The sequence below is a fragment of the Spinacia oleracea genome, chromosome 1 (genome assembly GCF_020520425.1).
Source record: "Spinacia oleracea cultivar Varoflay chromosome 1, BTI_SOV_V1, whole genome shotgun sequence".
NCBI classification, from domain to species: domain Eukaryota; kingdom Viridiplantae; phylum Streptophyta; class Magnoliopsida; order Caryophyllales; family Amaranthaceae; genus Spinacia; species Spinacia oleracea.
The window spans coordinates 103,940,580-103,954,998 of record NC_079487.1 but is presented as its reverse complement, the minus strand read 5'-3'; positions in this window follow the sequence as shown (position 1 = coordinate 103,954,998).

Sequence of the window (14,419 nt, the reverse complement as noted above, 5' to 3'; positions counted from 1 at the left end):
TGATACCGAACGAGTCTTTAGATTCGTAATGATCATTTTATCTTTTAGCTTGATGTTAGTACTGTGTACATTGTATATCTTCTACTTCATCCGATTTTTAATATTCGCAACGTTTGTGTATTTTACACTATTCACATATTCTATTTTGACTATTGTTGGTGATTTATACGTAAGATAAAACATAATCATGTATAATCTTGTTAGATTCGTCTCAATTTATATTTTCAAAATATTAAATTTTTATAATTTTTGCTTAAAGATAATTAAAGAAATCAATAATCAAAGTTTTGCATAGGCATGCGTGAAAGTTACCAACGTTGCAAGTATTAAAATCGAAGGAAATATTAAAATGTTACGAAGTATAGGGCATATTTTATCCTAACAAAACATTTACTTCTTTTTATCACTAGAAAAGATTAATAGAAGAGATTTGTAGTAGTCCATATTATTTTAAGTTCAATAGACAATCTATTCTTTTTTTTAGTTAAAAATGTATTTGAATTTACCTTACATAAATAGGTACTAGTCTTATATGCACGCGATGCGTGCGAAAATAAAAAGGTAAATTTGATCCCCTTAAGAAAACATACTGTAAAATCAAGATCAAATCATCAATATTAACTGATGTGGGTAAAAATACCCAGCCTACGTGGCCCAATCGCACCGTGCCACGTGGCACGTCCCAGCTGGCAAAACGTCTAATTGGCAGCCACTATGGAATGGACAAATGATGATGTATGGCTGAGATAAGTGTACAAACACCTCTTTAAGCCCATGGCCCAATACAGAGAATGTTATGACAAAGACACTTGTCATGTCATGGTGACCCAACCAATCATTGTTAGGTTATGATACATATGACAAAACATAAATCATGCGGAAAAACCTTAATGCCATGAAACATATTATTTACACATAATCAATTAGCATAATTTAGGAGCATACACTTTGTAGCGTGCCCACCCTAGCTGCGCCAGAACCGAACAAGAACAAGCCTTTAGGACTCCAAATGTTAGACCAACTAGAATCGCCCTTAAGGTTACTAGGAAATTCGGTTAAGTGTTTGCAAGTGTTTGGCTTATTTTTCTTTCAAAACTTACCCGTAGAATACTTCAATCCCATTTCCATAAATTATGACCCTAGGCCCTTATTTATAGAGGTTTGGAAAATGAATTGGAATCCTAGTAGGATACGATTTAATCAAACTTAGAATCCTACAAGGACTCTAATTAATTAAATAATCCTTTTAGGAATAGGAATTTAATCATACACCAAATCCTAATATATTTAGGAATTGTGCATGGACACAAACACACACACGCACGGAGCCACGAGGGCGCCCACGCGTGCGTGCGCTTGGCCCAGGCTACGCAGCCCACGCTACGCAGCCACGCCTTGGCGCGATGGGCCTGCCTTGCGGTGGGCCTGGTGCTGCCATGGGCTGTGCGTGTTGGCGTGCGTCTTGCTTGCTGGGCGATGGCCCGGCTTCGTGCTGGGCCTTCGTCCGGCAGGCCTCGTCCGATGCTAATTCGTACAATACGCTTCCGATTAAATTCCCGGTTCCGGAATTCATTTCCGATACGAACAATATTTAATATTTCCGATTCCGGAATTAATTTCCGTTTCAAACAAATATTTAATATTTCCGTTTCCGGAATTATTTTCCGATTTCGATAATATTTCCGATTCTGACAATATTTCCGTTTCCGGCAATATTTCCGATTCCGGCAATATTTCCATTTCCGATAATATTTTCCGATACGTACCATGTTTCCGTTTCCGGCAACATCTACGACTTGGATAATATTTATATTTCCGATGCGATCCATATTTCCGTTTCCGGCAATATCATCGTTTCCGGAGTATTCATTTCTTGCTTGTGACGATTTCAGCTCCCACTGAAACCAAGATCCGTCGATTCCGAATATCCATAGATAGAGTATTTAATGCCATTAAATACTTGATCCGTTTACGTACTATTTGTGTGACCCTACGGGTTCAGTCAAGAGTAAGCTGTGGATTAATATCATTAATTCCACTTGAACTGAAGCGGCCTCTAGCTAGGCATTCAGCTCACTTGATCTCACTGAATTATTAACTTGTTAATTAATACTGAACCGCATTTATTAGACTTAATATTATATGCATACTTGGACCAAGGGCATTATTTCCTTCAGTCTCCCACTTGTCCTTAGGGACAAGTGTGCATTACCTAATTCCTTTTTCGCTCGATGCTTGCTCTTGAACATAAGGTAAGAGTTGTCATCCTTATTATGTCCAGAGGTGTTTCTCGGTTTCAGAGTTCAGCTGATCAATAAACAGATAATCATAGCCTATGATTCATCTGAGCACGGCCATGCATTTTACAGTTTCTAGCTCTCCGAGTGGCCTTGTACAACTTTTAAGCATCTCATCCCGATTTATGGGAGGACAATCCCGATCTTGCGATCTTGAGATTAGACTTCGTTTGATAGGTGATTACCTGAGCGTTGCCTTTATAGCCTCCTTTTACGGTGCGACGGTTGGTAAACGTCAAAGTAACCAGTTCTCAAACAAGTAATCTCAAATCACTCAGGTATTGAGGATTTAGTGTCTAATAATTTTAATGAAATTTACTTATGACAGATTTTCATCTCTTACAGTAAAGTTTCATAGGTCTGTCCGATACTAGTCTTCCCGAAGTAAGTATCTATGCAAATGATTATGACATTGCCATGTCCACATAGTTCAAGAAACAGAACTACTAGTCATCTTGCATTCTAGTCGTCTAACGTTTTCTATGCGTCCTATTTTATAGAAAACTCCGACCAGGGACCATTTTAAACTTTTGACATTCAAGTTCACTTGATAGACATTTCTTAGTCACAGGACTGGTCCTGACAGTCTATCATGAATATATCGTCAAATTGAAGGGACTCATCATTTAATACTAAACCAAGATTAAATGGAATATGAAAAATACATTTCATATATGATAAATGTTTCAACTCCAGTGTTTTATAACCATGGGCCCTAAACCCATCTTTAAAACAGTTCATGGAATTCAAAGCTATGCTTGATTTCCAGTGCTACAATGTGAGTGTTGCTTCTCACTTGTTGCATAGGTTTAGTTATCATGCTTTGCCAATCTTAATATCCTTTTCATCGAATGTTCTTCGAGATAGATGATAAGATCTTTTGAGTATGTTTATTTTGTTGATCTAGTCTTTCTTGCTACATCAGTGGTTCTACACATTTTTCAATGAAGAACCATCAAGTCAGCAGACATCTTTCTTGCTTCAAGAGTGGTTCTACGCATTTTGCAATGAAGAACCATCAAGCCAGAAGACATGTGATCTACTCAAGTTCAGTGAAGAACTCTTTAACATAAACAACCATGTTTTATTGCTTTTTAGGCAATAAGTACTTTTACTTCAACTATTTAGGTTGCTAGTGATGCTTTGTTTGGATTTACTTATCCAAGCAGTTCACAGATATGTGGAAGACTTTCCAGCTGTATCTTAGAACATAGAAATTATTATTTTAATTTCCCACGCAACAACTCATGGTCTCCAATCCATGTTGCCATTTCAAAACACGATGCTCTTTTAGCTCGTCCTTGTCAATGGTTAACTCCAAAGGGATCTTGCTTGATCCTTTGCCAGTGTTTATGCGTGTAGCATCAAAATTTAGCATATCTTTATTTCCTTGAATCAAGAACTAATCCTATGTACCTTTTTCAAGTACCATAAGTTTTTCTTGATCTCAATCTAGTTGATCTTTACTTAGATAAATAGAGATTGGTATATGTTCGTCATGCCTAAAGTCATAAGATACGTTTTTGGCGATCCTCATATTATATTATACATGATAAATTCTTTTGCAGAATAATTCCCAATGGAATTCCATTCATGTAACTTTAGCTCATTCAATTTCAGTAGATACTGAATCCAGCTAAATTCTTTGACATATAATATAGGTTAAGAATCTCACTTAGATCCTTTGATGTTTAACTTAGTAAATGCTTATACATAGTTCAAACATTCTTTACTTAGATTTATTCACATGGGTCGAATATCTCCAATGGAGTATTTCGTGTTTGATTTAGTAAATGCCATTACTTAATCCAAAACAATATCATAAGATCTTTGTAAATAGATCTTAATACCCAGTATGTACTAAGTTTCGCCATGGTCCATCATTAATGAATAATTTCAACTCTAAGTCATTAGCATTTGAATGTTATTTCACAATGGAGAGATATGTGTGTGATACACATAGGACCAATTAAGTTTTACGTACTCCCACTAAACTTCTTATATATCTATAAGAATTATGTACATTTTATGAAACTAAAATACTTATTAGCTTCACTAAGATACATTTCCAATTCCCAATTGCTTGCTTAAATATGTACTTAGATTTCATAAGCTAGCGTTCCTTTTCAAGCATTTATTTGGATCCACAAATCCTATGACATGCCATGTACATAGTTTCTTCCAACATTTGATTGAGGAATACGTTTTGTCATCCAATTGCCATATGTACCAATATACAATCATTGCTTGATTTATAGACTTGAGCATTACGATTATGCATGAGGTTTCAACACAATCCATGCCATGAATTTTCTTGTAACCTTTAGCAACTAATCTAGCTTTGTGTGTGAACATAATTCCATGTTTGATGGTTTTTATCCTTAAAACAAATTTGCAACCAACAGGTGTTAACCTATTCTTGCAAATCAACAAAATTTCAATTTTGTCATCAAAACATTGGTTATGTTTTATGGCCTTTAACCAATTAAACATATAGTCTATATATGGCTTCTAACCATTTTAGGGAATCTATATTTCGTCATAGCTTTCTTACAAGTCACAAACTCATTAATCTTTGTGATAATAGTTTGACTGCAAGTTGTAGGTTTCTTCACTATCTAATAGAAGAATCGCATAGTTTCAGTGACTAGAACTCTATGCCTACTTGGGTATAGAACATCAAACAATAGAATATCAATAGCCACTTAAAAGTCCTTTGAATATTATGTTCTCCTTGAAGCACTTGTAAAGTCTTCTAAGAGATGTCTATTCTTTAAAAGCCACTTCTAAAGTCCTTAAAGAATACGTGTTCGGATTTTCTAAAGAACTTCGAAAAGCCTCCGGAATGTCCGTTTATGTTTGTTGTTCGCCTCGAAGACTTTCGAGGTCTATTTTCTCCCACTTGTCATTTTGGAAACGAATCTCCGAAAGGACATTATTTCGAGCAAACAAACATTATGTTCTCAAAAATTCGTGGTAGAAATAATACCCTTGTGTCTCATTTGAATAAATCACAATGAAACATATATCTAGTCTTGGGCCTTAGTTTGTTGAATAACAAACACTAAGCTCCCACTGAGTTTAGCAACTCTTTAGATATATTATTCAAAAGATATTCTCAAATTACTTTTCAATAGTTTTGACGAATTTGGTTTAGTTTGGTGGTAGTTGAGCATTTTGTTTTAGAAATTATAGGAAAAGTCTTTATGATCCATCATTGATCGAATCAAGTACTAATTGACTTCGATCGTTCCAACTGAGATATACCATATCTTGTGGAGCTAGATCGTGAAATTACAGCTCACAATCATTGATGATCATTCTTGACTTTAAGTAATCATTAACATGATCTAACCTAGATCTTTATGATTTCTTGCCAAGTGGGTTTTATACTTCTGAATCTTTGAACTAGCCAAACAGATTCAACTTATATCACATTTGAGTAAATAAACCTATATTCACTCAAATCCATGTGAAATAATCAAGTCATAAAATCTTTCTTTAGCTTTGAACTCTATTGTCTAGGCGTTCTAACAATAGTTCATATCTTTTGTTACTTTCAACAAGTAAGACTAGTTGTCTTAAATTGATCTAGAAATCAATCAACTTTCAAAAGTCCATAAAAATAGAGCTTTTGAATGTTAACTTGTTGACATGGTCTAAGCAACAATGCCAAAGATTAGTGGAACTCAAATCAAGAGATTGATTTGAACCTAGTAAAGTTCTTATTGTTAAAGAGTTGTTTGTTTTAATCAAGCATATTGACTCAACCCGTAATTGACCATTTCATTCAAATAAACAAACAAACATTGTTTTTGTTTTTCTTGAATGTGAGTCTTTCTGTGTTTGAAAACAGAAATTTAGGTATGCTGATTATGGAAAAAAAATAGTCATTAAGTTCCAGCCTTTGAAAGGACTTAAAACAAACTAGATGACCCTACAACTAATGTAGCATTTCCATGCTTCATTTCCCACTTGTAGGCCATTAGTGTAGCCTAGCTTCCATTGTTTGAGTTATTACCGAAGTAAGAACCTCAAGCGGTATATGATACCAAGGAAGTTTGATTGCTAGGTCACTTCTCTTTAAACATAAACTTATAGGTAGAAACAGAATCGTAAATTCCTTTCATTTGTTCCTTGTTTTCCTATTTCTTGTACCCTTTCTTATAGTCTTAAGAATTGAATTCTTTAGTGTTGACTTTTATACTTTGTTAGACATGTCCAATGTCACTCCAACAAGGTTCTTACCATTTAATTTATGTTGAATATTTTGTTTCAACTAGATGATCTTACCAGAAGCTTCTAAAGTTCTCTAAGAACGATCTATTCGAATGTCTAGGGACTAGACTCATTCGAGAATTAAATGGACAAAGATATTAGGTTGTTAACCATTGGTAAGGCTGAGCGTTTAAACTCAATGCTTTTATGATCTCAAAACTAGATTGTATTTTGAATTCACAAGAACCAATCGGTTTGCCATTCGACTTTCATACTCGAAAACAACCATAAAAGTCGCTAAAAGAAACGTACATTTTAAATTGCTCACATCTCTCATTTCCGTGAATCGTTCTTGGATTCACTACCAATCGAGGAAATTTACTGTTACCTTTCTAAAAGGATTTACTGCAGTGCAAGATATTTAACAATAATTAAAACATATATTGAAGCATGCAAAGTCTAAACATTTATCATGAATAATAACTTGAAAATTAAAGCAATCATGCAATTCAAACAAGTTATTAGCATTTTATTCGAATTTATTGTTCCGGCAGGTGTGAATAAAATGATTCCAAGACCCTAAAACCATTGAAGAATTAAGCACATTATGTATTTTGACTCAATTCTAAAACATTTTAGGTAAGCAAAAGCCTTTTGCTAATAGTCTAGAAACTACTCTTGGTTGATAGGTACGTCTAAGAGCTTATTAGGTAAACCTATCGATTTTGCCACGACATAAAAGGACTCCTTACTTATATCGTTGAGTTTCACCAAAACTAACATGTACTCACAATTATTTGTGTACCTTACCCCTTTAGTATCGACAAGTAACACCTCGCTATGGCGGAAAACTATCACTAAGATCGATGTAAAGGATATCCAAGTAAGTGTTATTTTGGCATGGCACCTTTTAACTCAATTTTTTAAGTTTGGAACTTAAGTCTCTTACTATGTTGGTTAGATTTTAAGTGAACTAAAATCCTTAATCATGCAACATAATCAAGCCACAATCTCATGCATAATTAAGACATATTTAAAGCAATAAATAACTTAAAACATGCATAAGATAAATGTGATCTAGTATGGCCCGACTTCATCTTGAAGCTTCAACTTCAAAGTCCGTCTCGAAAATGGAAACTTCGTCTTGAATTTCACCGTGGGAGGCGCCATTTTCTCCAAATAGGATAAGCTATAATTAAAACTAATTACAACTATTTGATGGTACGCAGACCATATTTAAATTGATAAACAAATTTGGTACTTTAGACCAATTACATTCAAATTAATGGTACGCAGACCATATTTTCTATCCTATTTGGGCCATACTAGTCACTTCATAACCTGCAAAACATTACATATACAATATATACCATTCATCCATTCATTATCATGAATGGCCCACATAATTGGTTAGTTAAAACACATTGTATGCATCATATAAACATTTGCAGCAATTAATCAAGGGCACCAATAATCTACCAATTATTCAGTCCTTATTAATTCTAATCAAGTTGTTTAACCTTAAAGGATTTGTAGACCTAATCAAGAGTTTATGACTAAAAAGAGCTCCCACTTAAACCAATAAATTCATATGCTTTACTAATTTTAAACATAAAAATGTATTTCTAGTCTAACCGGAAACATAAAAATTTAATTAAAATTTAAAGCTCATATAAATTTATAATTGAATCCATTTATTTAATTTATTTTTCAGTCGAATTTAAAATTAATTCAAGGTTTTTAATTTTAGTAAAATAATTAGAATAAATAAAATTTATAATAATTATAATATTCAAAATTGAAATCCAAGAAAACAATTTAAATTATTTAATTTTAAAATTAATTAAAATTACATGAACTGAAAATTTCAAATTAAAATTTTAAAACGATTTAATCGTACGCACATCACCACGCAACACATAGCCATAGGCCACACGCACGCAGCCATCGCTGGCCATGTGCGCGCAGCCTTTGTGCTGCGTCGCATCCATCGCTGCACACCATCGCAAGGCGCCTCGAGGCACGCTTGGCCTCTGGCTCGCTGCGCGCGCCTGCCCTCGACGCACGCGAGCTTGCGCTCGCTGCTCGAGGCAGTGCTCGTAGCTTGCGAGCAAGCGCTCGCTGCGCGCGAGCGTTCGTCGCTGGGTGTAGCGCTCGTCGCACGCGAGCTTGCGCTCGCTGCGCGCGAGGCTTCGCACGTTGCGCGAGGCAGTTGCGTCGTGGCGCAGCTCGCCTGCTGCCCACACGCGACTGTCGCTGCCTTGCTCTCGCCCTTGCCCACTCGCCCATCGCACATAGCACACGACACAAGGCAGGGCTGCTGCCTTGTGCTCGTGCACCATAGCCTTGCTCGCTGCATTCGTACCGCATGGGCGACGAGCTCCCTTGCTCGTCGTCGCATGCCCGCACTATACAACACCCCTTAAGGGTAACACGTAGCGTCCATTGCTTTGTGCGTGCAAGTTATATGAGCGAATCGCATAAAAATTAAAATTTTATTTTCAAAATTAATGACAAATTAATAAATCATATTAATTTCATAATTTTAGGGCGAAAAATCGAAAATTTACTAATTAATTGATTTCCGATTAACATGGATTCAAGTCTAGGTCATAAAAATTTAAAATTTAACACAAATTTACAATTTTTATGGTGGTTTTTAATCATAGGTATCTAATTAAATTATTAATTAATTATGAAAATCAAATTAATTCTAAATTATTCCAATTTTAAACAAATTAATCATAATTACAAATTATATTGCATAATTAACAAAGCTAGGCATTCAAACTTGTTAAACATATACAGTAGGTCAATCAAAAATTCAAGATTTATCAACAAGAATCGCAAATATTTAATTTAACATCTTAAATTTACAAACTTTAGCGTTCGAAAAACTAAAACCTCCGAAAAGTCATAGTTAGGCTTCGAATTTGGGAATTCTGGGTTTCGGCGAAAAATACTATTGTTGTCAAAATATTAGAATGCCTTTTACATGCGGAATTGACACAAAAATCACTCGATTTGGTTGAGTAACGAACATTCTGCCGAAAAAGTGCGTACATATAATTAAATAAACGCAATTTGCAATTAATTAACAATTACGAAAATTAATCACCCCTTTTAATTCCTTGCAAATTTGTATAATTTAACCATGTTCATGCAATTTAGATTATGAAAATAATAAGAAGCTCATGATACCATTGTTAGGTTATGATACATATGACAAAACATAAATCATGCGGAAAAACCTTAATGTCAGGAAACATATTATTTACACATAATCAATTAGCATAATTTAGGAGCATACACTTTGTAGCGTGCCCTCCCTAGCTGCGCCCAAACCGAACAAGAACAAGCCTTTAGGACTCCAAATGTCGTCCCTCCGTAGATAGTCCACAGTACGTCCGGATCCGCCTCAAGTTAGACCAACTAGAATCGCCCTTAAGGTTACTAGGAAATTCGGTTAAGTGTTTGCAAGTGTTTGGCTTATTTTTCTTTCAAAACTTACCCTTAGAATACTTCAATCCCATGTCCATAAATTATGACCCTAGGCCCTTATTTATAGAGGTTTGGAAAGGGAATTGGAATCCTAGTAGGATACGATTTAATTAAACTTAGAATCCTACAAGGACTCTAATTAATTAAATAATCCTTTTAGGAATAGGAATTTAATCATACACCAAATCCTAATAGATTTAGGAATTGTGCATGGACACAAACACACACACGCACGGAGCCACGAGGGCGCCCACGCGTGCGTGCGCTTGGCCCACGCTACGCAGCCCACGCTACGCAGCCTCGCCTTGGCGCGCTGGGCCTGCCTTGCGGTGGGCCTGGTGCTGCCATGGGCTGTGCGTGTTGGCGTGCGTCTTGCTTGCTGGGCGATGGCCCGGCTTCGTGCTGGGCCTTCGTCCGGCAGGCCTCGTCCGATGCTAATTCGTACAATACGCTTCCGATTAAATTCCCGGTTCCGGAATTCATTTCCGATACGAACAATATTTAATATTTCCGATTCCGGAATTAATTTCCGTTTCAAACAAATATTTAATATTTCCGTTTCCGGAATTATTTTCCGATTCCGATAATATTTCCGATTCTGACAATATTTCCGTTTCCGGCAATATTTCCATTTCCGATAATATTTTCCGATACGTACCATGTTTCCGTTTCCGGCAACATCTACGACTTGGATAATATTTATATTTCCGATGCGATCCATATTTCCGTTTCCGGCAATATCATCGTTTCCGGAGTATTCATTTCTTGCTTGTGACGATTTCAGCTCCCACTGAAACCAAGATCCGTCGATTCCGAATATCCATAGATAGAGTATCTAATGCCATTAAATACTTGATCCGTTTACGTACTATTTGTGTGACCTTACGGGTTCAGTCAAGAGTAAGCTGTGGATTAATATCATTAATTCCACTTGAACTGAAGCGGCCTCTAGCTAGGCATTCAGCTCACTTGATCTCACTGAATTATTAACTTGTTAATTAATACTGAACCGCATTTATTAGACTTAATATTATATGCATACTTGGACCAAGGGAATTATTTCCTTCAATCATATGATTCCCTCCTAGGGTTTCCCCCAAAAGGGGGAGGATATAAATACACTCAATTCCCAAGAAATAGACACAAGTTCCTAGATAGAGAAACACCCTTCAATTTCAGATAGTAAATGCTTTCTTTTTACTAAGCACTCATTTCTAACACCCTAATCTTACTTAAGCATCGAAGGGAATATTCCTTCGGGATTATTCTTGTTTTGCAGGAAAGCCGCCCGACGTGAGCTGGACAAGACTCTACGTGGAACTGGATACCTCCTCGTCACCAACCATTGGAAAAAATCCCACAACATTTGGCGCCGTCTATGGAGAGGTAAGGTAACATGGTAAACGTCCAGAACTTCAGAGACACGTCCATCAATCGCAACGAAATGAATGAGACCACAGTTAATGGTGACCGTCTGTAGACACCTACTTTTGTCCCCATTCCCGAAAGGGAAAGGTTCAATGATGAAAACATAAATCTCCACTTGACAACGCATCTCCTATAAAATAAGGAATCTCAATTCCCCTTTTCATTTCACCCGAAACCTGCTATTTATAGAAACCTGCTATTTATGGAAACCTGCTAAAAATAGTAACTGCCGTAATGGGTAGTTGCTAAAAGTGGCATGTCATAAAAGATAGAAACCTGTCAGAATTAGGTGTTGCACTCCAACATAAATCCTAAATGAGATAGAGATTATGAGAGAATCCTATTCCTAATATGATTCGAAAATAAGAGTCACGTATTAATTAAAATCTTAACGAGCTTAGAGTTCGTAACGGGCCCAGATGCATTCTATCATAAAATTAATACGCACTAAAAGACTCAATTAAGTCTCAAACACTCCGGATTCTAGGAATCCGAATCTGACTGAGAAAACAGCCCAGATCCTATTTTCAACGCCTGGCTCTGGGCGCCGAAATCTTTGACGCCCAGGCCTGGGCGCTGAAAATACCTGGGACGTGTTCTTTCCTAATTCTTCGTGGATTAGAGTTCTACAATTCTATCTTTCTACGAACTCTTTTCTATAAATAGGGCCTTAAGTTCGACGTGAAAAACACAACACACAATTATTATTCTGAGTATTGACTCCAACCCCTAAGCCTAAGCCTCACGCTGCGAAATTGATCACGCGTTCTGTCGCAATCGATCCATAAATCGAACAGAACGTATCCTGTCCCATAACTTGAGATTCGTTAAATAAAAGGAGAAATAGCAAAGTCAAAGTGGTTAGTTTTCTGAGAACCGTGACGCACCTCTCAAGGGTGCGTCGTAATGTGTCCCTTTTCTATGATTTAATTGCTTTCCTCGCCCTTTTATGAACAGTTAAACTAATTAAATCTGATTGTTCTATCACGCCTAATAAAGATTATGTTTTTGGGAAATTGGATTATCATGCTAGGTCCCTTAATACAATCTAAATCAGATAATCGCGCTCGATCTAGTATTATATGTTGCATATTGTTAAAATCGACTCAGATTAGTTTAATAGTTAACGCATGTCCCTTCAATTATTTATGCTGAGCTAGTAAGGATATCCTGCCTCTGGAGTTATCGAAGAGCGAGTACTCCTCTCGGTAGTTACAGTCCCCCGAACCCTCAATCTCTACCCTGCGGGTGTACGTTGAGCGATCCCCACCACCAGGGATCGCAAGGGAACCTACGGCCGTCGTGGTCAAACATAATTGCACTCCCTTTATGTCACGATAACCGGGTTTTGTCAGTTTTTCTCATTGTCGTTAAAAACTGAATGGGACTCCTATATTACTAGTCAATTGGGTGTAAACTCACAGGAAATCCAATTACACTTGATTTGACAAAAAGAAGCGTCACAACCACGAGGGACGAGGTCACACATTAGCCTCGTGCTTTTTCGACCCCCTCAAAGTGGCGACTCCACTGGGGATAGTGAAGGAAATACTCGTGCTTGTAGGTAATCAAAATAGCCGAAGGGTGAAACAATCCTACCCCGCGTTTATTTCCCCATCAAGTTGGGACGACCTGAAAATCAGCATATTAATGTGAACGGACAGAACCGCATAACGAATCTTGGCTCCCTCAGGGAGTTTGGACTAAGGATACCCATCGCCAACCGGGGGGTGCATACGCTTCTAATGTTGTCCACTCGGCACTTTCGCTAGTAGTACACCCGTCCCAAACCCAATCGCTCGCCCACTAGGTCCCTCTCGCCTGCATGCCCCCTTGGCTTGCACTTGCGGGTTGGCCTCCTGGGACGAAATTCGTCTGTTGAAAGCACTACCCCGACCGGGGCATGTGGTGGATCTGCGATAGAAGCGGTACCAAGCCAGGCGCAAATACTACCCATAGAAGCCTATCATAAACTACATGACATATTATTATCTTGCCTCATGATGTAATGTTTGTTATGTGTAGCGAAATACGTGATTGTGTGTGACAAATAATGTTAGAAAACCAACGACCTTAAAAAATTGCCCAAATATTCATAAACCAATTGGCCAAAGAGTTATACCAAAATACGTGTTCCGCAAACCCGAACGATTTCCACAAAAATAAGCGACGCTCGGGATGGCCTGTAACAAACCCCACAAACGCTGCACAACGCGTAAAGGACGTTATAAGGCAAGCACGCAAAATTAAAGTCGCAAAAACAAAAGTATACGCAAACAGAAAACGAGAACCAGCCAAGGACGCATTTTCAACGTCCCTGGCTGGGCGCCATAATTTCTCACGCCCTACGCTGGGCGCTGAAGTTGCTGCCTGGCCTTTTGGTCAGGCGCAGCAGCTTCGGTGCCCGCGCATAAAAATTACGTAGCAAAAAAAAAACTTTTCGTGAAAATTGCTGCAAGGGCGTATGAAAAGGCACTCGATTCTAAAAGCGACTAAAAAAAATAATAATAAATAACTCTTTGTGTCGTTGTTAGGCCTCCTACGACGACAATGTTCGGCACCAAAACCGAGCGTGCTAATAACTATGAATGTCACACGGGCAAAGTATTCGAAAAATAATGTTCAAATAGAGTCTTCAAGGAAAATAACGTTCGAATAAAAAATAAATCCGAGTCTAGACTAGTCTATGCCAAAGTACAATCTAAATCCTAAGGCTTATTTGTCTTATCCATAGAATCGGTCCTAATGCTTGGTGTCATTCTGCAAGTTAAAAGGTTAAACCATATTGAGTCTCCCTTCCTAACATTTAAATCAATAAGCACCCATATGTAATTGCCGTCCCTTGCTAAGAATCTACGGCCTCAATACTCTCTCTCACCAATAAAAAGAATATACTATAGTATTTGCAAAATGGAAACAGTCACATTCTGAAAATTATTCCCCCATAGTCGCACAACCCCCAAAGTGAACCTAAG